This window comes from Lygodium microphyllum, chromosome 5 (assembly GCF_053477565.2).
Source record: "Lygodium microphyllum isolate KBCC chromosome 5, Lygodium_microphyllum_v1.1.10, whole genome shotgun sequence".
Taxonomy (NCBI): domain Eukaryota; kingdom Viridiplantae; phylum Streptophyta; class Polypodiopsida; order Schizaeales; family Lygodiaceae; genus Lygodium; species Lygodium microphyllum.
This window is the reverse complement of record NC_141139.1, coordinates 113,771,573-113,796,144: the sequence shown is the minus strand read 5'-3', so window position 1 is coordinate 113,796,144 and position 24,572 is coordinate 113,771,573.

The following is a 24,572-nucleotide window of genomic DNA, read 5'->3' as shown; positions in this document are numbered from 1 at the left end:
TCGGCGATAGATGTCATCAACCCCTTGCCGATATAATGTACCTGCGATCAAGGCAAACTTTAACGCTTGCTGCTTAATTTTCCTTTTCTCAGCCTTAGATAATTCGGATCCCGCCTCTCCCATTGATAAATAATGCGTTATTGCCGCATACTAGGAGGGAATAGATGCCATATCTATTTTAAATAACAACTCCATGTCACTACCTTCAGCCACAGATTCTTTCGGCTCCCCAAAGTCCACAAGACATTCCACGATGCCTTGCAACCTTGGTGGCTTACTCTTGATTTCATAATCAAGTTCCTGCAAAGTGATTAACCACTTTGCTAGACGATCAAGTGGCTGTAACTTATTCATCAATAATCGAAGTCCCTTCGCCTTCGTATAAAGCACGACTTTCTCATAGAGAATGTAATGCCTGAACTTCTTGGTCCCAAAGACCATCGCTAGACACAACTTTTCCATGTAGGTATAATTGATTTCGGATACCCCCAGCTTCTGACTAGCAAAAGCAATCGGGTGGTACCACTTCTCTTCCCAAATTTGGGCTAAACAGCAGCTGATACTATACATCGTGGCTGCTGAAAATATATAGAACACCTCACCTCTTTTAGGTGCTTTTAAAACGGGTGCTCTTGCTAGTTCTTGTTTCACATCCTCGAATGCTACCTTACAAGGGTCACCCCATACAAACGAACAGCTAAAGGACAATAAATTTGTAAGCAGCAACGCTCTTTCTGCCAAGGCGTTGATGAATCTACGGTAGTAACCAACCGAAGACAGAAAGCTATGCACCTCCTTCGGAGTGCGTGGTGGACCCATGGCAACTATAACTTTAACCTTCTCGGGGTCTGTCGCAATTCCCACCGAACTGACTACATGGCCCAGCAATAGCCCATAAGGTACTCCAAAAACACACTTCCGTGGGTTTAGGGTGATGCAAAATTGTCTACAGCGCTCAAAGCATTTTCTTAAAATGATCAACTGCCTTCCTCTCACGGTGGCGGCCCCTAAGTCATCAATAAACACCTTCAACTCTTCAGGGGATATGTCACCGAATGTCTTGTCTGCTGTTCGTTGCCACAAACCAAGCGCATTGCATAAACCAAAGGCCATCATATGGTACGCAAAAGTACCAAATACAGTGATGAAAGTTGTTTTCAACTTATCCTCTTCTGCAATTGCCATTTGGTTGTATCCTGCAAAGCAATCCATAAACGAATATATCTCCCTACCCGCTAATTGATCCAAAATCTGGTCAATAAATGGCAGCGGGTAGTAGTCCTTAACTGTCTGCTTATTCAGCTCCCTAAAGTCTACACATAAACGGATTTGATTATTATTATTCTTTCTAATCACAACTGGCGAACACCATTCCGTGTGTTGCACAGGAAAAATCAAACTCGCTTTTCAAAGCTTCTGTAACTCTTCAAACAGCCCGTCCCTCAATTCGAAAGGCATACGCCTTACTTTCTGTCGTACAGGACGACTGCCCTCTTTCAACGGAATTGTATGAACAGCAAGACTAGGAGGAATGCCTCTCAACTCATCATAACTCCAGGCAAAGATATCACGGAATTCCTGGATCAAGGCCACATAGTCCTCCCTTTCTGTTGTACTGAGCATAGAACCTAATTTGATTGGCCTCGAATTATCAAGCGTACCAAGGTCTAGCTCGATAACATCTGCATCTCTTATACGATCTTGGCCCTCTATCGGCTCATTCAAAGTGATCTGATAGATGTCCTCCGTGGTGGATCCCTCTTTGGACTCATCACTCGATGATGTCTCACTGGCAGATAAATCTTCTAATGTCTCCAATTCTGTAGAAGATAGAGGAGCTCTCTCACTCTGCGGGGACTCAGGATAAGCATCAACTACCACACACTGGGCACCTCTACCGAATATCAATCGACCGGTGGGTATATCTACTTGGCAGTCCGCTTGCAAGATCCAAGGTCGTCCAAGTAATACTTGATAACTTGGGCGACCTGCAAAACGGATTACCCTAAAGTCCAACAGGCATTCTACATTTGCAACAGTGACATGGACCTTAGTAATGCAGCCTTCTGGCTGTCTCAAACTGTCATCTGCCATTCTGAGAATTGTGGAGGTATCTTTCTGAATCGCAAGACCCAACCTTTCCATCAGTTCAGAACTCATAATGTTAACAGATGATCCCGTGTCGACAATGGCATAATCTACTAATATCCCATCAACATAGGCTGCAACCCTTGGGCAATGCTTCTCAGCATGCTCAAACCAGTCATCACCAACTCGCACAATACCCAAAGGTTCTACAATATACCCGGTACGTAGGATCTTTCTAAATTCCTTGCGTACTCCTGGGGAAAGCTTAATAAGCTGTAAGAGGTTCACATCCGGCTTGACTTCGCAAAGAGAGCTAGCCAAATCGAATTCATGATAGTTTGATAGAGCTCGCTTTTCACGCCAAACCATCCGCTCTTTAGGTCGCTGAACTGGCTTTATTGCCTCTTTCTTAATTTTCACCTTCTTCTTTGGTGGTTCCTTATCGACTTTACTTTCTTCGGGCTTCAAAGGTCCCCCTTCCATGGCAGGATCCAAAACTTGCGTTCCTTTATCGCCTTGTTTAGGGTTTTCGTCGACAGGCTTATCCTTGTCGGCTCCTCTGCCCTTTTGACCTCTTGTAAAGACAGCTCGCAAATTAGAGGTTTCAGCATCGTTAACGCGTACAGCCTCAATCAAACTAAACCCACTACCACTTGGTAGCTTCTCTACTGTAGTCTTTGGTCGTTGAAGTATTTGTTTAGGCCCATCCTCTCGCTGGGAATCATTTCCTGGGGCACGATGATTAACAGGCCCTGGTTGCCGACTTCCTCGCTGGAGGGAACTGATCTTACTCCAGCAAGTAGCTGCTAAATGGCCAGATTTTCCACAAATGTCGCACTTAACATTTGGGCAATTCCTTGGATAGTGCTACCCACCACACCATTTGCAACTAAACCTCGAAGGTGCACCCTCCTCTGGGTATCTACTTCCTATTAAATTTTGTTGTTTTTTAAGGAAGTTAACATCAACGGCTATTTGTCGATACTATTCCGTAATCATGTCGGTATAATGCTTCATCATGTCCTTAACCTCGCCAAGAACATTGGAAGAACTCGACTCATAGCCTTGGTCATTACCATGTCGTTCAATCGGCCTAACAATTCGATTAGGCACAGGTTGTTGAGCCACAGGCATGGTATTAGAATTGACCGCCTGGCCTCCACCACTTGAAGCCATTTGACTGCCCGTAGGCATCGACATGCTAGGGGGAGCTGGTAATAAAGGGACATTCTGTATCATGTTCCCTCTCCCATTAGGGTTAGCCATCGCTATCCCTTGGTTACTACTGCCATTGGCCATTGGCACATTGTTTCCCAACACTAAACCCATATTCGAATTGCCTCGAGAAGCATAGGCCGCTTGTAGTCGGGATTCAACCTCTTGTGCTCGTGTAATGGCAGTGTCTATATCCCCCAAGGGAACACTACTCAACTGCAATTGGATATTAAAGTCCAAACCATGAAGGAAATATTGCAATTGGGCCGCTGCGGGGATAGGAATAGAGGTGTCCAACTTACGGAAAACCTCTTTTATCTTCTTCGCATAAGCACGAATATCCTCGTGTGGTTCTTGGCGGGTCACGTTAAGTATACGCTACCAATATTGCCCACCCCTTTCAAGGGCAAACTCCCTTCGAAAAGCTCCATCAAATGAATCAATATTCAATATGGTTCCGGCTTCTAAACCATGATACCATATAGCGGCTCTTCCTTTGAGAGTCATGTTGAAGAACATCATTAAATGTCCTTCTTCTTGGATGCGACAATTAAACATCAGCTTTTGAAACTCCCTAATGTGGAGTTCTGCATCTTCCTCAACTAGCCCATTAAAAATGGGTAGCGGGTAACCTAGAGCCGGCAAATCCGTCGTTCCTACTGGAATTGCAATAGGCTGCGCCATGACGAGGATTGGATTTGCACTAGGAATAGGGGACGGTGGGGTTACACCTCCCGTACTTGACGTGGACTGGCTTATCGAAGGAAGGGGAGCACTAGAGCTTCCACCTTCTCCTAACATACTGCTTGTGGTACTAAGACCACTAGATCCACTCCCTCGTAAGGGTTCAGCACCGCTACGCTTAGGGGAATATCTCCTAAAAATTTCAGCACGTCGCCTAGCTCTTTTGTCTCTTTCTTGCTTTTGGATTTCTGCTAGACGATGCTTATCAATAAATAACGGATCAATCTCAGTATCCTTTGGCATAAACTGCTAGTTGGTCCCTAAACAACCAGGATTCGAGAACCGCCACTTTTAAGCGGCTCCCGGCAGACGCACCACTGATGGACCTAAAAACGGGCCGGCACTGGCTCATGCACTAGCCGGACCTCGTCACTATGCACAAGACAACCCCTCGGCCTCGCGGCCAGGAGCCTCTATCAAAATCTTTGCCTTCCTACACATTGCGTTTGTAATACGTTGTAGTCCAACTGATCCTAACCCAATATTACTCCTTAGAGGGAGTCCCTTTCACATAGCCAAAAGGCTCGAATCACATACACATGGGGTTCCTCCTACGACTGAATGCCGTCAACCCTCTGCAACTCTCCTACACCTTGGGGATTGGCCCCTCGATGCGTCGCTCAACATTTAGACATTTCGCACAAACGTCGCTCAAGGTACCCAATAAGCGTGTCCAGGAATGTACCATTGTCCTTACTTGATTTCCCCTTTAGGATCCCACGACTAGCCTACATCATGGGTATCTCACTGCCTCTCAACGTAGGTCATGTCCTCATAAACCAATTGCAATGCATGTCCAGGAGCTGATCACTGATACTTTTAAATTCTTTTTCATGCTCCGTGCATTTGGTGGATGCCTAGTGCTCAAACATTTAGCAAACAGTATCGTGCACAAGTGCAAAACCATTCTTTTAATGGTTTCCAACTACCGTTCGTGCTTCGTTGCATGGGCTTAGCACCGAGGTGATCCTCGTGCTACTAAGCTCTTATGTCATAATTATTATCCGTCCTAAATGCTATGCATAGAAATCAGCAACTTTTCCATCATTTCACACGGCATTTAGACATATTCCAACTTCTCTACCCTTCCCCGTTTAAATATTGCATCGTTGGATAGGTTTATGGGCATTTTACCATCATTTTATGTGTAGAAAGCGGAAAAAACCACACTAGAACAAGAAGGTGGGGTTGAACTGAGGTAAATCCTCATGCTTCAGTCCCCACAAACATTCACAAGCATTGCTCTTATTTATCCTTATTTTTCGGAACCCAAAATGTATTTTTCCCCTATTTTTTAGGGTTTTTTCCCTATTTTCCCTTATTTTTCTGCATTATCTAATTACTGAAAATTCAAAACAGATTATGGGCTATGGCCCTTAGTTTCTTCTTGCAGAAAAATGAAAGTTTAGTTGATGTTCCTATTCACTTTCCCATTTTTATGCCAAAAACCCTCATTTTCCCTTGTTTTTTCATGTTTTACGTGTTTTAATGTATTATTTTGAACCACAAAATACATATTTTTCTTTTTTTTTGATTATGACCAGCAAGAACTCATAGAAAACAGTAGCATGCACGGTTTCTATCCCACACGAACAACTTTTCATCCATCAAAAGCCATAAAAGCTCAAATTTCCTTTGAAAATTTTAAATTACCGCTTATTTGCGTGTTTCGGGTTTTGTGTCCATGGCTGCAAACTTGAAAATCAGCAGCACTTCATGTCCAGCAACATCACAAATCACCATTCTCAGCCCGTGGAGCAATCCGATCCATGCCGGACAAGCCTCCATCGTTCTTTCTTCTTCCTTCTTCTTCCCACATGAATTCCCCCTTAGAAGAGAGAGAGGGAGGAGAGAGAAAGACTGATTTTCTCTCTCCCTCTACAGGCCACCATTTCCTGTGCGGATTGAAGCGATGCGGAGCGTATGACGGAGGTAGAAGCCAGGCATGATGTAATCTATGGCTTGTGTATCAAGTCTGATCATGATTGAGGGGGGGGAGGGGGGGGGGGGGGGGGCGCCGTTTTTTTCGCGCTAATCTGCGTGAGTACATGCCGCCCTCCTTTTTTTTTACATGGGGGGGGTGCCCCCTTTGAAGGGCACCCCTTCAATCCTCAAGTGGCCACCCTTTCATTTCTGGCCCTTTTTCGGGCACCCCGGCCGGTTTCCGTCCATCTTCCGCATACGGACTCCGATCGTCAGTCTGAAAATTTCTGTGAGCTCTTCTCGACATCCCGAACAGGTCCTCAGCTTTACTGACTGGCACAGGTGCACGGAAAAATTATGAAAATTCTCGGAGTGTCGTACGGGCGCCCGTCAAGTACTTGACGCTTAAAATCGTCCTAGGTCGAGCTGCCGCCTTCGTTGTTGAGCATTTTCCCCCGCATTTCCATATTTTCCTCCTATTTTTAGGCACGTTCCGGGGCCTAAAATCCATCCTTCAACTACACACACACATAGGAGCATTTACATTGTTTATTATCCACTTACATTGCAAACTCAAAATACATAGCCACCACATTGCTTGTTACCAAGTCACAAGATGCTAACTAGCCCTACAAGGCACTAACCCACCATTGCTTATAACCTTACTACTCACTTTGCATTGCCACACTGACAATCGTTTTCTACAAAGCCACCTTCCCTATGAAAGCTAACAAGAAAACCATTATACGTTGCTTTGGAGCACGAGGGATTCATTAATAGTAATAAGGAGATGTCGCCTGCATGCAAGAAATATATGAAAATACCCTTATCTACCCCCTATTTATGGGATCTTACCTTATGAAATGTACCTTCCTTCCCTAAATAACCCCCCTCCCTTACACTCACGTGGTACCATACAGTAAACCCTAGTGGACCCCTCAGGCTTTGGAGAGAACATGTAGCCCATTTAATGTTGCTACAAACACATAGCCTACTACAAACAAACAAGCATTTACATTGTTTGTTGTCCACTTACATTTCCAACTCAAAACATATAGCCATCACACTGCCTGTTACCAACTCACATGATGCTAACCAACTCTACAATGCACTAACCCACCATTTCTTATATTCTTACTACTCACGTTGCATTGCCATGCACAATCATTTTTTACCAAGCCACCGACCCCACAAAAGCTAAGAAGAAATTCATTATAAACACATATCCTACTAAAAACACACGAGCCCCTCCTAAATGTTTATAGAATCATGTATGTTCACCATCTAAGGCTTTGCGCTTGACAAAGACATCTAATAGTTAGAAAGGTATAATTATAAGCTATATATCAATGCATGAAGGGTGCTATGGAGTATTTTTGGGTGTTAGAAACTTAAGTCCCTAAATCCTTTGGAAAACCTTAGCAATGTACGATAAGGCTATTGATAGCCTTTGGAATGCATGCAAAAGAGGAGCTTGCTTCTTGGAAAGGAGAGAAGGAAAGTCTAAAATATTAAAAGAAAGGATGGTTCATGGCTAATGGAGATTATAGAGGGTAAAGGATTAGCAAGATATTATTAACCTTGGAAAAAAAAGCATGACGAGGAGAGAAAATGAGGGCATGGTGCCTTAAGGGGAAAAAAAGGATTAGTAATCGAAGGCTCCCAGAGCAAGCCATAAATCCATCTACATGAGGTTCTCATAAGGGGTAGCAGACCATTCCCAAGTTAGCCCAAGGGGAGGAATTGTACTCAAAGTGAGGAAAAGCTACTAGGGTAAGCTACCACGAAGGATTATGCAGTGTTTCCAACTTAAGCCAAATGTCAGAGGTGAATTGAATAAGAGATTTTTCATCTAATTAGATAGTCTACTCAACATGAGGGTGATTTTTTGTAGATCAAATGCATTTATATGTGGTTTTGTGTGGTGCAAATTACACACCTATTGTAGAGGTCTGCACACATAGTGCCACACATAGGTTGTCCCTCTCCTTACCTCACTTCGAATATTCCTTCCATCCTTCAAGGTTGGAATTTCGAATCAAGAGAGGAGGCTATTATTGGAGGCACTAAGTGTAAATGCTACATGCTATAAGCAATCCAAGTCACATTGGGATGACCAATCTTGAAATTTTAACTTGACAATCAATTTGTACTCATGGATATACATAGAGATAATCAATTAAACCCACAATTGACAAGATGTACACTTGAGCTTCACAAATTCAATTGCAATTCAAATCATGCCATCATTGCATTTTCCATGTGGTTCTAGATCCACATTATAGAAGTGTGCACTAAGCTTCCACAAGTCTTAGCACTCCTACCAATCCTCCCTAGGGAGTGCACCTTAAAGAACATGTAAGATACCACGTGAGTTCAAAAAAAGGGTATATTTATTATGTTGAATTATAGTTTTCTAAAAATAGGTGGGGTTTATAAATGTGCTCACCATAAATTCACATTATGGGCTGTTTTATTCCAAATTTCTTAAAGGCACAATGGTGGGGTAATGGGGAGGAGGGTGTGCCCGAGATGTGTCCTTTACCACCACTCTCTCTCTTGGTACACAAAGTGGTGGTTTAATGGCAAAACAGTAGCATGTTTGCTTGGGATCTCCTTGCTTCATAAGGAGCCTATGCCTCTTTCAACATCCGCTGCTAGCTATTAGTTCAAACGAAAAGCATATGGTATATAAGAAAAAAACTAATGCTTTCTCTTTCTAAACTCCTCAATAGAAATCATAAAATAGCAAGAAAATAGCATTGTACCTTCCTTCCACAAAAAGAAAAAATAAAAAGCTATGCCTAGAAAATCCGACTGTATGGTTTTGTTGAAATAGGCCTCACTTTTACCAATGGCTAGGTGCTTTCTCTCTAATCACCTTATCATCCTCTACATGCTAAGACCACTTGCTTCAACCTATGAGGATACATCCTCCTCCATGATCTCTCTACAAGGATCAAATTGAAGATTGAGACCCAATATCCTCCTCATAGGTAGACTTAGGAGGGGTACAATTGCATCTCAAGCCCCCATCAAGTCTTTGGGTCCTTGCTTTATCTTTTGATCTTATGCATATGTGGAAGATCAAAAGTATGCTTGAGATATGAACTTCATCCTCAACCATAATTTTTAGAAGAATACAATATTTGAAAAGAAAAGCATTCATCAGACACTCTTGTGTTAAGCCACAAAATATGAATGCCATGAAAAAATTTAGCTAGCTTGGTTTTGTGCATCATGAGTGTCATAAATGGTACAGAATACATAGGTTTCATTCATTGAATTTTATCGTGAAGCACTCCTCTCACCCCTTTAATTGTTTTGCAAAGGGAACAAAGAGACGTGTGTAATTTTGTGGAAATGTAATATTTCGTGAAAGAAGAGTTAGAAAGAGGGAGAGAGAGTGTGTGTGTGACTATATGGTGAGCATGGCAGAGAGAAAGGGTCAGCATAGCCCTAGTAGAAGGTCTACCTTCCCTCAAGCCAGCATGTCAGAAAGGATCTCAGGTATCATCATTATCTATCGGATCATCATTCTTACTAGGAACATTTCTACAAGTCTTGATAGAGAGCTGGTCATGCATTCATAGATCCCCTTTGCATTCAATCAAATCTCATGAAGGCAAAGGTGGAGTCATTATGGATGTAGTACTTAAAGATTCCCCCTCGTGGTGGGAGTCGAGACAATTGCAACAAAAAGCTAGTTTGCCCCAATATATCTAATTACAACATATTCAACCTTTGTATCTAATTATGAAGTATTTAACCTCTCCAAAACATGAAATCTTGTGAGCTCTCATAGAAACATGGCTTTTTCAACCTTCGCATTTGATTATGACATATTCAACCTCTGAAAAATATGAAATGTTGTGAGCTCTCATAAAAACATAGATTTTTATTTCGCTCCACTACAATCCCAAGTCAGTGCAAGGTCTCTGGATTTCAAGCACAAAGCAACAATAAAAGCCTTATGGTTGGATTGTTGGTACAATCCAACCTGGGGTTTTGAAGAGCTGAGAAAAGCTGCATCAACACTAACACTTGAATTAAGCAAAGCAAAGCCTCAAGACGAGAAAGAAGCTGCTTTTCTAGAGGAGATTTCTCATGTTGTGGGATTTTTGAGGGCTTGTGCAAAGAAAAATCATCTATTCAAGGGCACAAGTCTATATGAGGACATTTGCAAATGAGGATTTCTTGAAAGAAGCCCCTATGCTACAAGCACTTTAATAACTATGTATGCTAAATGTGGGGCTCTTGCAAAAGCATGACAAGTGCTTGACAAAGGTACTATTCATGATAGATTCTCTTGGACTACACTGATTGCAAGATATGCACAAAATGGCCATGGTGATGAAGATCTAAAATTCTTTGATAAGATGCGGCACAAAGGATAGTTTCCTGATTTAGTCACCCTTTACATGTGCATTGAAAGCCTGTACTAACATAGGAGCACTCAATAAGGGTGAAAAAATTTATGATGAGATTGTTAGATTAATATTGTTGGAGAAATGCATTGTAATCGTCTTGGTGAAAATGTGTGCCAAGTGTGATATTTTGGGAAAAGTAGGAGTGTTGGATGAGCTTCATATCCAAGTTTTAGTCAGTTGGAATGTACTAATTGCAAGGTATGCATGGGCAAGGCAAAGAAGCAATGCAATTTTTCGATAATATGTGAAATGAGGGACACTCCCCACCACTGTAGCCACCTTTATTTGTGCCTTGGAGCACTTGAGAAGGGCAAAAAAAATTGTTATCCAATCATTCCACTCAAATGGTTGGGGAGAAATGTTGTGCTTGGTAATGTTTTGGTGGCCTTAACTCTCTCTTTCCACAATAGCTCACCTAGTCTTCCTCTCTCTCTCTCTCTCTCTCTCTCTAAAGTTATTAAATGGAAAAATAATATTTTACTCTCCCTCTTTACCTCCCCACGTGTGCTCTGTCTTTGTATTTTTTTCTCTCTCTCTCTCTCCCTCCTTCCCTTGCATTATGGACCATATGCATCAATTTGTAGTGCACATTGAACCTATTCATCAAGGTACTGCTCGTGCTTGTGGACCCTTGGTTTAAGGAGTCACCCAATTCCAGTGTACACTCATCCTCAGTGCAGACAACCCCCCTATGGTGCCTCTCATCTTGTGCATCAAGGTACTATTGGCACCTGCTTGTGGACCCTTGGCTCAGGGAGCCATTGAGTTGCAATGTACATGTTTACTCAATGTGGAAAACACCCCCATGATGGCTCTCATCTAGCCCAACTGCCTGCTAGTGGCACAGGGAGACATCAACTTGTAGCATACGTTGTGCCTCATTGAGGACAATGCCTCTCATCTTGCCCAAATCCACCACAAATAGCCAACTCATCATCAGGCAAAATGTTTGTATTTTTTGCTGAATCAAATCATAAAAGGAGACCATCACCACTCTTCTTTTCAGCATGTCCACCACCTCCACAAAATGATGTGTATCTTTTAAAACTACATAATTATTTGGTTTATATAAACCACTCATGATCATATATATGCATGAAATGTTCCCTACATTGTGGTGTGCATCCAAGTGGTAAGTCTCATTCTCTGAAACCCTACTCCAACCTTGTGAGATGCAAGGACAATGGGAAGAGATATAAGAGAGGGGCAAATAAGGACATATCAATACATCCAATAAAGTGCATCCGACTGCACATAGTGCATCCACCTTCACCCTTGTGCATCCATCAATCTATATAGTGCACCCACCTCCTACATCCATTTGCACTAAGACCTTGTGTGCATTCAATCTTGCATAGAAAAAGATCACCTCATTATAGTGCATCCATTTGGTATATCAAGGTAGCATCACTCCCTTCCTTGTGCATCCATAATTTCATTACCACCCACATAGCCTCGCTTACACCCATTTAGTGTAGCCATAATCTTGGCATGCATTTATTTCATAACATTGTGCATTCGTATTCTATTAGGCTCTCTAGCTCTACACACATCCACCCTATAAAACATCCATTCTAAGTGTGCATCTTCTACTTATACATGTTTTCTTGCCACACCATACTCTTCACCCTACAACATTGCATGATGCTTCCACTACACATGGAGTAACTTAGAAATCCTTAGTCAAACTTAGGTAACATACCCCATAGTGCATCCATATTCCTACCTAAATTCACCTTCTTGTCCACCCACACACATGCATTGTGTACTATAGTCGACTGCATTCACCTCTATCCACAAAACTTTTGTGCAAATAAAATTAGCCTCATAGTCATGCATTAAGTGCATCAAGCCATCCACCCCTCACATACACACATGCACTTGACCACACATGGTGAAATGCAAGGAAACACAAGAAACTTGATGTCTACAGTCATGTCTGCAAGTGTGCATTGGAGCATACTTACAAAAACTTGTGTAAACCCATGAAGATCTGTTGTGTCTCAACCATACCCATAAATAACCACTTAGGCTACATAGCATGTACAATCCTATACCACCTTGCAAGCAGGCATTCAAAAACCCCAAGACATACATAGGCACAAGTAACAATATAAGCATTGACATACTCTAAGACATATTCTAAAGGCAGAAGGGAACAATAGGTGGAACGTATGTGCTTCTAATAACACATGTGCACAAAAAATATCCTTTCAAAAAATTGTACTTACTTGAATAGACTTTTGTGTGTCAACTAGCACACTAGGGCATTTGCATTTAGTTGAAAGCATTCACTACACAATGAGGGCACTTGAAATTTTAGAGAACGTACATCTTAAATTTGCATCTAGGCTTTCACATTTGGAGCACACATATCAGGAATGCCAAGCACTTTGCACATCACAAATTGGATTGTTAAAGAGCTTATGGAGTAAAATATTTCAAGTAATAACAAGTAGACATAAGAGCCAAGAACTTTGAACCAAACAAGGAGGGATCAAAACCCAAAATCACCAAATTAAGAAGAGAGATAAGAAATCACAAACAAACAAGGAAACTATTCAACCATTGATCTAGCTCCAAACCCATAGGCCTAGGCCTAAGCTGTATGCACCTAAGGAGTGGGCAAGAAATTCATACTTTGACCACCAATAGGGACGCTTGCCCTACTCATACTCTTGACCTTGAAACTATGTTTATGCATGATCTTAGACACCTATTCAATAATCTAGTCAGTGAAGAGACTCCAAAAACAATAGTTGACATGATGGATATGTTCAAAAATTTAGAAGTAAGTTAGGATGCCTTCCAAGCCACATTAGATATCTTCCAATAGTCCACATGCTTGGATCCCTCTAATATGACTCTTGAGACTATGCAATAGAAACTACCCAAGCTAAGAGGAGAAGGACAAATTACCCCCAACCACCAATGGACCTCAACAAATGACAACCAAGATGCGGCTTTCCACCATGCAAGTAGAAATGGATACCATTCACAAAATGTTGTTTCAATGTAGCAACTGGGTCTTCACAAGACTCACTCTCTAATCTTGTGCAAGGTTGATTATTTGACCAAACTTATATCCTTCAAGTTGGAATGCACATTGCACAAACCATTTTGATAGGGATGGAAAACACTTCTTCCTAGAGGGAGCACTTCAAAAATCTATTGGTGGCTAAATAGCAAGATAAGTATAGGGATGATGATCATCCTTGTACACCTTCCTAGTAGAGCAATTTGAGCATGTTTATGAGGTGAATAATCCCATAGGTGATGCAAGGCAGGCACAACTCTTTAGGCTTTGTCTAGGTGAGAGAGGATGCACCTACTTCACTGGTCTAGATGCCATAGAGAAGATCTCCCTTGTGCTATTAAAGTATTACTTCATCAAGAACTTCATCAAAGCATAAGGAGCTTTTGAACAATTCCTACATAGGAAAACTCATGAAATATAGGATATTCTCTAAATTTTCCCAAGTATGTATATATGGATTCCCCATGTATAACTAGGGAATTACGTTCCCACCATCTCATGGTTGTGAATCCTAGGCATACATGTATGATTTCCTTACATATAATTGGGAAATTTGATTTCTCACATCTTAAACTAGGTATTTGTAGGTTATAAGCTAGGGAATCCCATTTCCAACCTAGCATACTAGGAAATTGTAGGCCACACAACTAGGGAATTCGGTTCCCCACATTTCATACTAGGGAATTACAAATATCCATATCAAGAATATATACTTTATGGGAGATTAGAACTAGTCATACTAAGACATAATTTGTGGAAAGTGGTCTCCCAAAAAATTTGGCTTACATTATGTGGTTACTGAATAATATAATGTTTCTCTTCATCCCCTTTTACAAAATTTGGCAAAATCTTCTACTTAGTCCTCTAAAGATTATTGGTGGTATAATAAGCCTTGTGAAGGTATATTGATCAACAATTTAATATTGAGCACCGTGTGACCTAGCTCAATACTTATGAAAATTAGAAACCTATTATATGTGCCATTTGTGCATCTTCTTTCACACATTTTTAGTGCATATGCATTGCAAAAAGAGATAAAAATGATCCTCTTTTTCATAAGGGTAATGTCCTAAAATAAGCATCAACATACATGTTTAGCTTTATGGAAAACTTCAACATAACTATCATTGAAAGAAACATATAAAACTTACAGAGAATGATGTGGCATTCCATCTTAGTAAGGTTAGGCCTTTTCATTTTCTCATGTACATAAGTTTATTGCACTTACTCTAATTATCCCAAATAAAGTTAGAGTTTAAGAACACATTCCTATCTTACCTATGATCAATCATAATTGAGGTTAGAAGTATTGTAATAGAAAATGTAATAGATATCAAAGCCACAAGGCAAATGGGTTGGTTTCTCAAGGCACATGTGTTAAGGAGTATCCAAAAATAATTAGCTACAAAAATACATAGTTAATTTATTATAATCTTATGAGTTTTTTAAAATTTGATATCTTTTTAATATTTGATAGGACAATTTGCTATTTTAATTAATAAAAAATATATATAATCTTTGAATCCCAAAGCATTCAATTAAATAGAGAATTTAGGTGATGAATCAATCCTTAACAAAGACACCTAGCCGATCTTGAGTATTTCAAGCTATGAAACCTTTTCTCATGTTTCTCATGGGCAAATACCATCTAAGGAGGTTCCACAATGGGTCAAATACAAATCTTTTGGAAAGGTCCTTAAATAGGCTTAGTTGGGTTTAGAGAGAGCTAGTCCACTATTTGCATTGGTTAGTAGACTCTTCTCTTGAGAAAGATAGTGTATTCTCACAATATCACAATATCATGCACTTAGTTGATACCAACACAATGTAAAGTATAAATAATATAAATGAGGACTCTCATGAGAGAAATCACAATGGCATGGATATTTCTAGGACGCCCTCTTGATACTTAATAAATGCTTTAACAACAAGTGATTGATGCTAGAAACGTGAATGCTGGAGTCTTATAGATACACTACATGTGTCTCAAAGACAACACAAAGAAGATTCATCAACTATGAAGCATGGGATAAGAAAACAACTCCCTACAAGTGGTAGCGCACCAATTTCCAATAGTTCCTCAAAGCTTCAAGAGGACCATTAAATAGTTGTAGCATTTGGAAGGCCACATAATATTGAAGAATATTGAAGCCTCAAGCTATTGATCATAGCAAAAACTAGACATGGATTCTAATATTTGCAGGTCACATATTTGTAAGTGATTCCAATATGGCAACTTTGCTTTATGTTTTGGTCTAACACATGGGATGTGGACACAAGTAATATTTTTTGGCAATTGACATGGAAAATTTCGCACTCTAATTAGTCATGGAGGGAAAACTTGGCTTGATCGCCTTTATTTCAATGAGAGGGCATGTGGTATTTGTAATTGTTCTATATCAAGATTAAAGGTGCAATCAACCCTTGTAAGCAATATGAAGGATACAATGAGAGAATTGGAAGCTAGTTCTTGTAATGCATCAAAATTTTCTTACAAAAGCAAAAGGAGGATAGAAGTATTTCTATCAAAGATGACCATATGCTATTGTAATTTAATAACTGCAAGTTGTTGCTATCAAAGATTTTAGCTTGTTACAATACCTTCACTTTCAAAAATCCAAATCCTATGAATACTGTTGCTTCATTAACTTGCCACCATAGATAGAAATGAGAAATGCTAAAATAATAAATCAAAAGGAATTAGATCCTCCATGATTGCTAGAGTGGGGCCTATTGCATGTAGAGGGCCCAAGATTACAATACATCCACATCACCCTGAATCTTATGCCATGAACCAAGGGCCAAAAAAATAGATATCAAGACCATCTTTTATGTATTTCACTTCTCATGCTTCAACCCATTATTTTATGATACAAATATGATGAGCTCTATAAATGTTGTTGATAGTCATTATTACTAAGGTTTAGACATTTGACCCTACAAATATAGGTTTCTACTTGACAATATTTTTTGTCCTCTAGAACAAATGAAGTTAGCAGGTCCCTGTGATTTAGCTCCTGTAGCTCAACATGTGAAGAATCAACATGAGCACCTTGATAGTCCTTGCACATAACCTTTTATAGTCCCAAAACACTTTAGTATGGTGACTAGTTTTTCAATGTTTCTAGGCAAGCTTCAATTAAAACATTTAGTCCTAATTGACCTAATATAGCATGTGTAATATTTTCCTTCATTGAGGATAGTGATGAGGTTCAATTTCTTGTTCATGTACAAAAAATTTAGCTACTTATTTATTTTGGTTGGCCTTTTTGGTTTTATTATGATTGATCTTGGAGACCTCATGTGTGAGGCAAATGATTTGCTTCATTGTCATGGCTAGAGACATTAGTTCATGAGCACTAAAGAATTTGACTACTATAAGAGACATAAGGTGATGTGAAGTTGCACTTATCCATCCAGAATAGAGATTCAAGTAGGTTTAATGGGAATTTAGGGGAGAGGCTATTGATGGAAAGGTGAAGCTCAACCATATTTCAAGAAATTTCAAGTAGGAATATTTGGATATTGTAGCTTACAAATATCTTATTCTAGCTTATGAATATGGTGTCATTTATTTGGCCAAATAAGGAAAGAAAGGGCTCAACAAAAGGTTACAATAAGTGAAATTGTAGAAAAATGTGCCATATGTATTTTGATTTTGGCAAAGAAGCATGCAAAGATTTATTTAGCCATATGAACTATACTCGGCATGTCGCTAGGAATCTTCGCAACACATGTATTAGGTATGTTATTTGTTGTACCTCTCTCACCTCTATGAGATTCTAGCTCGGCATTCCCTATCTTTTGTTAGACATAGTATCATTCTATGTAGAGATTTGAAATTGGAGGAAAGTGAATGTAAGATTGACTCAAGAGATGTGCATACTGCAAAGAAATACCAATAATTGTAAATGCAACAAGTTTCCAATGTAAAGGATTCTTTTATCACTACAATGAGTTAGTGGGATGGTCTTTTTTTTCCCAATTCTGATTGGAGTGTTTGATGGTGGATACACTCTTGAAATAACTACATGCATTAGGGCCACTAAATTTTTTTTCCCCTTGCTCATGTTTCAATGCATTTGTAGAATGCATGTGTAGAATATACTCTCGGGGGCATCACTCATGAATATATGTATGTATAACATAAGTTCAAAATAAGGGGTTTTAAAACACCATTTGTATAGATTTTTTACATGATACATAAGGGTGTCATATAAAGGGGTTACTTATAGATTGAATAAAAAAGGATTGTTTTTTATTCAAGAAAAATTCGCAGATTAGGATATTTATAAATAGGCCATGAACGCACGTTATATAGAGGATATATATATAGTGAACCCCCCGAGAATATACTCCCCTTTTATCATAGCTATGGAAGTACTCAGAAGAATTTCCAATACAAATTTGTGGCTACTACAAACTCCATTCAAAGGTCATTCACTAGCTTTACTAGGGTCCACAAAGGTAAATCATAACTAGGTTATTATGCTTTTATTTGCATGAGAACTTTTTTTTCATGCACGGTTTAAAGAGAATATTGAATAACATAAATGTCTGTCTAATGAAACTTGTTGAAATTTCTTTTGCTCTTTAAGTAATAGAAGTTGAAAGCCACATGAGGAAAATATACGAATCCCAAATATTTACAACATAATTTTGTGCATTGCTTTAATGATTCCATAGAAAATGAAATTTTATTTATTAGCAAATGATTTAACGAGTAGGTGGCAGGAGAGTGGTTCCTCTTCTTGCAAGGTGAGCTCTTGATAATTTCAATGAAGTATTTGACATTTTCCAATGTAAGAATATCCATGTTTATCCCCACACTATTCAGAATCATGAACTCTAAAGGAAAGACCTAGGTAGGGGTAATTATATTAAACTAGTTTCATAATATGAAATAAGTTTCATAATTCCTAGTTCCACGAAATGCGATAACAAACTTTCAAAATTACATAAAACTAGGGAAAAGTAATTTCTAATTTTTGTGTCTCACGAAACAAGAAAATATACTTTCAAAACAATTAAGAAGTTGTAAAATCTTGTTTCATACGTCTATGAATCATTTGATCATCTTCAATACCTCCAAATTCAGGGTAAGAGGAAAAAATGACAAGAAAAAGTTTGTTACATGAGATTTGTTGTCCCTATTTCTACTGAGAATAAATGGTCTATTATTAGAATATGCTTGCTAAAGCTTACTATGCTTACAAGATAAAATAGCTTGTCAAAGACAATACAAAATACATCAAAGACCTGGCCCTAAGTGTCTTGCACATTATGTCAAAAATTTGGAGATTTGTCTTAATTTTCTTGTATTATTTATTTTCTTTGATATTTCAGATGGCTAGAACAAAGGCTACTACAAGGAAGCAGAAAGTTGATCCTAGAGCTCTTGCCTCAAAGATCCATTAATCCTCCAAGCCTTCCAAACTTTCAAGGAAATCAAAGCCAAGGAGAAGGTTCTCACAGCATGTTAGGTGCCTTAAGGAGATTAGAACTGTAATGAAGACTTTGAGTAATGCAATTACAAAACTATCTTTTCAGAGGTTTGTCAGAGAAATTTGTGACAAGCATAGCCTTGATAGTTTTAGATGGACTAGGATAGCTCTCAATTGTATCTAGGAGGCTACATAAGATTTTTTTAATTGAGTTTTTCTAAGATTCTTATATATGTGCTACTCATGCACATGGGCTTACCCTTATGGATTAAGACATGATAATTCTCTAGAGATTGAGATATAGGTTTTCAAAGGTCCTTGAGTCAGTCTCGCTTTCTGATATGAAGGCTTTCAATATTTTAAATGTCCCTCCATATAGAAAGAAAAAAAATGATCCAGGTCTTAAGATTGAAGATGTCACCCATGAAAAGGACACAAGAAAACATGAGAAAGAGGAAAAGGCCACAGAAGAGCAGGCATATAAATAGAGACAGTATAAAAGAAAGAAGGAAGAAGAAAAGGAAGTAGAACAACTCCCATCATTTGAAGAGGAGTTATCTACCCTTCTTGAATGTTTGTTGCTTTTTACTTGGTGATATTAACAAAATATCTTATATGTTATTTTTGGACTCTGACTGTGTTCAAATTCTCAAGAATAAAGTGAGAGAAGTGAATGACTCTATTCTTATTGCTGGGATAAGGTATAGTATACCAAAATTTATTTTTACTCACTATATTTCTCTAGCAATAAAGTTTCATGTTGATGCTGACTATCTCCATTCCTTTGCTAGGGGAAGCTATGGAAATGCTAAGTTGTAAGTTATATAATCTAGGGTCTCCTTGATATTTTGATCTTTTTTTGTAGGTACTCTAAATATTTTTATCTTTCTTTTGTAATTATTCTAAATTTTATTTATTTTTTAGTACAGAGTTGTAAAAAGATTGATTGAAGTGCTAGAGAAAAAGCCTCCCATGCCTTAAATTGACTTACTTGCAACAATGCAATATAGACAAATTGCAGTAAGTTCTTGATTAATATGGTTGGAACATAATATGAAAATTTATTCTAAAAACTATCATAAACAAGTTTCATAGTTTTACTTTATATTGTTCATTGTAGTGTCCTCGTTAGGATGATAGTTACTCTTGTGGCTGGAGAGTAATTGTGAATGCTAGAAGATTGGTTTAGTTTATTTATCTCTTGAATGATGATATACTTATAAAGATAATGTGAAACATACTAAACTTTAAGATAGAGGTTTATCAAAAAATAGTCCACTGTGAAAAAATAATAATAAACTAAAGATATTTTCTTACAAATGTATGACATTTTACAAGGGATTGCTATACAAGTGAGCATGTTGGTATATAAGAGAAAAGCTCATGAAGTACATAATGTTTAATTGTATACAACTGACAAGAATGGACAATGATGGGGGCTTGGACATTGAAGGAGAGGAGGTACATGTAACTATAGTAGGTGAAGCTATGCCTTCAACACCCAAGGCAACCAAAGCATCAAAGATAGGCAGAAGAATACCTAGAAAGGATGTCCCTAGAAAAGTTCTCAAAAAAAAAAGCTTTGCATCATTGATTTTAAACCCTTGTGTGTAAGTCATGGAGATGGTTGAACAAAATTTCACATATAATTTGTACATGTATTTTATATTGATAGTGAAGAGATATTTTTTTCAATATCCTTGCAGTGTATATTCTTCTCTCTCTTCATTGATATTTGGTAAAAAAAATGTTACAAATGTTTATTAATCAAGAAGTGAAATCTGATATACACTGAAGTGGATATAATATGATATAAAAACTTACTCGTTTGTTATTAAGTTGGAACACAAATGAGTATGGTGGTTCAATGTCTTCATTCTGTAAATCCATCCTCACTTGATGTAGCGTACATGAGTATCTAACCTTTAGGATTGCAATAATGTCCTTATTGTACCAAACATCAAGATCCACTATAGGATCTTTGCTAAAATTATCAAGATTTTAGTCTAAAACAACCACACTACCACCAACATAATGCCACATACTATAATAAAAACTAAGGATGAAAATTTGAGTAGCAATCATATATTTACAAGCTAGAGAGTCTTGATCTATCTTACATATAATTTTTCCTTTTGTCCTAGTGTCCCATCCCTCATCAAAACAGATTGTATAACACGATCATATATTAGTCTCTTCACTGAAAGCATGGCCTTTGATCTTCTTATCTCATCATTAGAAAAGAATTCAATAAATATATTAATAGGGATGAACAAAGTAACTCTTCTTAGCCTACTTGAGATACTAGATTTTAATGCTCTTTGTATCTCACAAAATGTTTTACATCTATAGCCCTCACTAGTAGCTCAACTTGGCAAAGGCCACTCAAAGCTTGAAAAATCAGGCAAAGGAAGGAGAGAAATTGATCCCCAATGGCTACGCTACATGGGGACAATATAAGAATGCTCATAGATGAGTATTCCATTCTCTGCAAGCTCTGTCTTCTTTCTACCTTTGTACATCTTCTCCAATCCAACCATGCATCGCATCAATCACATCAATAATAGACTCGACTAGTTGCCATTCCTCAAGATTAGAGGGATAGACATCTACAAGACAAATGAACAAATGTTATAATGGAAAACTTTCAACCAAGTCCAAGAAAAGAAAGACCTTAAGAATCAAATCCTTACAATTTGGTTTATGCATTGGAATATTTGAACTTCCAAGTTCCAAATATAGCTCTCTATGCATAAATACATGTTGCACAAGAACCTCTTTTATGCTATTCTTATTTAATCCAAGCTTGAAATCTCGGGTTCTACCCTTCCAAGTAGAGATGAATGAGCTATCACATCTTTGCCTTTTCCCACGTTTTGTATGTTGCATGATGATCCAATTGCCTTTGCTAATGATTGTAGGAATCCATCTTTCATCTTTTTGGAATGAGTTAAACACTGATATGGATGTGATTTGGGAGCTTGGACGCCTTGTTAAAGATCGAATTTCTATATCCATGACGCGCGCACACACACACACAGGACTAGGCTACCACAAAGGAGGAAAAAACACGAGAGGGACAAAAGAAAGGAGAAAAAAAAAATGTGCCAAGCTTTTTTAAAATTTGAATTTAGAGTAAACCTATCATTATCATTAAACTAGGCATATCATTAAATAAAAGTGATCAATACTGTATATCATTAATGCAAAGAATGTCATAATCACGAATATAAGAGACTAAAAATAGATATTGATAATACGAATTTGTAATATTGTAAAATATTTTTTTACATTTTTTAAAATAGAAGTTCCGTTACGGAGGCTTTTCTCCTATTGGTTTAGAGCACTCTCTTTCTATCTCCTAAAAGGCATTTTCAAGACCTCAAAACTCCCCTAATAAGACCCGTATACAATCAATAGAAAGAGTATGTATGGAGCACTAGGCCAAAAAAGAGAGGGGTGCTCCATGAATCCAAGCAATAGCTATAACGCATCACCATCCAATAGCTCATGCAAATGCTATGGACCATCAAAAGGAATCAGTAACATAATCAAAGATCGATCCAATGTACAAAATGCATCATAAAAACTAAAATTATAAAGCATGAAAGAGGCATGAAAAACTAAACTAGCCATCGCCTTGGGGAAGACAACCACCATAAATATATGTATGTATCACATGGGTTCAACAAAAAGGTTTTTTTAAAATACTATTTTTACACATTTTTTACATACAAAGGGGATACTTATAGATTGAATAGAAAAGGTTTATGTTTTATTAAGAAAAAAATTCAAAGATAATGATATTTATAAATAGACCTTGAACGCATGTGATATAGAGAATATACATATAGTGAATTCCTGAGGCCATTACTTCCATATAGATTGTTAATAAGAGTGGTAAGATCATTCTTCCTACGTATGGGGTCTCCAATCCTATGGGATTGTGACTTGCAATTGAGTGTTGTAGCAATAATAGCAAAGTAGCATTATTAGAATAGGGTTATTACTATAAGAAATATATAAAATATAAAAATGAACATAACTAGTAGAAAGCATAGAGAGTCCTCCTGGTGCGCAGATCGGACGCAGGTAGCTTACGTAGTGAATTTCCAAAGGTCCCCAAGAACAAAGCACTCTACTTTTTTTAGCACAAAAACCAATGTAAAAACAAGCACGACATGAGACAAGAGACAAATTGGGTTCAATCTCCCCCATGCCTTCTGTGAGCGCTTCACAAAGCATGTATTTAATGTATATTTCCAATCTTTTTGCTCAAAAATAGCCCAATTACAAAAATATGACAAGCTTTTAGCTTTTGAGTTTACTTTCTACCAAAAATAGGAAAATAAAGCTAATGGACGGTGCCCAAAGAGTCTGGCACGCCAAATCTCAATGTCCAAATAAAAATAACATATCCAGGCGCATAAGCGCATACAAAATAATAATAAATAATCGATGTCTCTATAGACATAATCAAAATATAGGCGTGGCGCCTATCAAAATATAGTCCAAAGATCGAAAACCCGCTAGACTCCAATGCTTTCCTCCGCCACTGCTGCTATCTCTACACATCAACTGAAGCATTCACAATCGTTAGTAAAATAACACAATTAAACCGACAAAAGTGAATACCTAGCAGTCTTCAGCTACATAAATAAATCAACTGGTTAGAAATAAATCCTAACCTTAATTTATTACGAGTGCGCACTCTAAACTCATAAACGTTTATTAATTTAATATGCATTTTGCGAAATCACCCGCTATGGAATCACCCATGTACACACTAAATTAATGAAACGCCCGAAAAGGACAGGCGTCCCCATCAACTTCTCGCACAAAGAATCCTCTTTGCGTATGAGCCCCGGACATCTAAGTTTACGGAATCCACCGTAAAACCTCACAGAATCCACCGTGGAATATGCCTCCTGGCATCATACCCCCGGGGTGGGATAGCAATTGACCTCAATTGCTATTAGCTCAATGTGGAGCTAATAGAGTGGGGAAAGCATTTAGGTCTCTAGCGTGCATCCATTGTGCTTCCTCTACTGGATGGTTCTTAAATTTTACTAGATATCTAGAATACCTTCGGCCAGTTCTAGTGGTCATGTAGTCAGTGTCTATAATGGCTTCTGGTTCAAGGATTTCAGTCTCTTCTTCTAGTGAAGGTGGGTTTTCATAGACAGGGTGGATAGGTAATTGTCCTCTAAATGGTCTCAATAAACTAATATGAAATGTATTATGAATTTTCCAATGAGATGGCAATTCTAACTTGAATGCATTGTCATTAATCTTATGAATGATTCTAAATGGTCCGTAGAATCTAGGGGCTAATTTGACAACTGGATGTCTATCTACACTTTGCAGTCTACGCTTTTCTATTCTAAGCCAAACATAATCATCAACTTTGAAATTCATGGCTTGTCTTTTCTTGTTGGCTTGTTTGGTATATGATTGTTGGGCTTTAGCAATCATATCCTTGACCTCATCAAAAATAGTGTTATGCATAACAGCAATATCATCGGCACTTTGTATTCTATTAGACAAAGATGCAACAGGTGTAGATAATCTATATCCATAAATAACTTCAAAAGGTGCTTTCTTTGTAGATGTGTGCGGTGTATTGTTATATGCAAACTGTAATAAATGTAAATGAGTATCCCATGTCTGAGGTTTAGAGATAGTGTATGC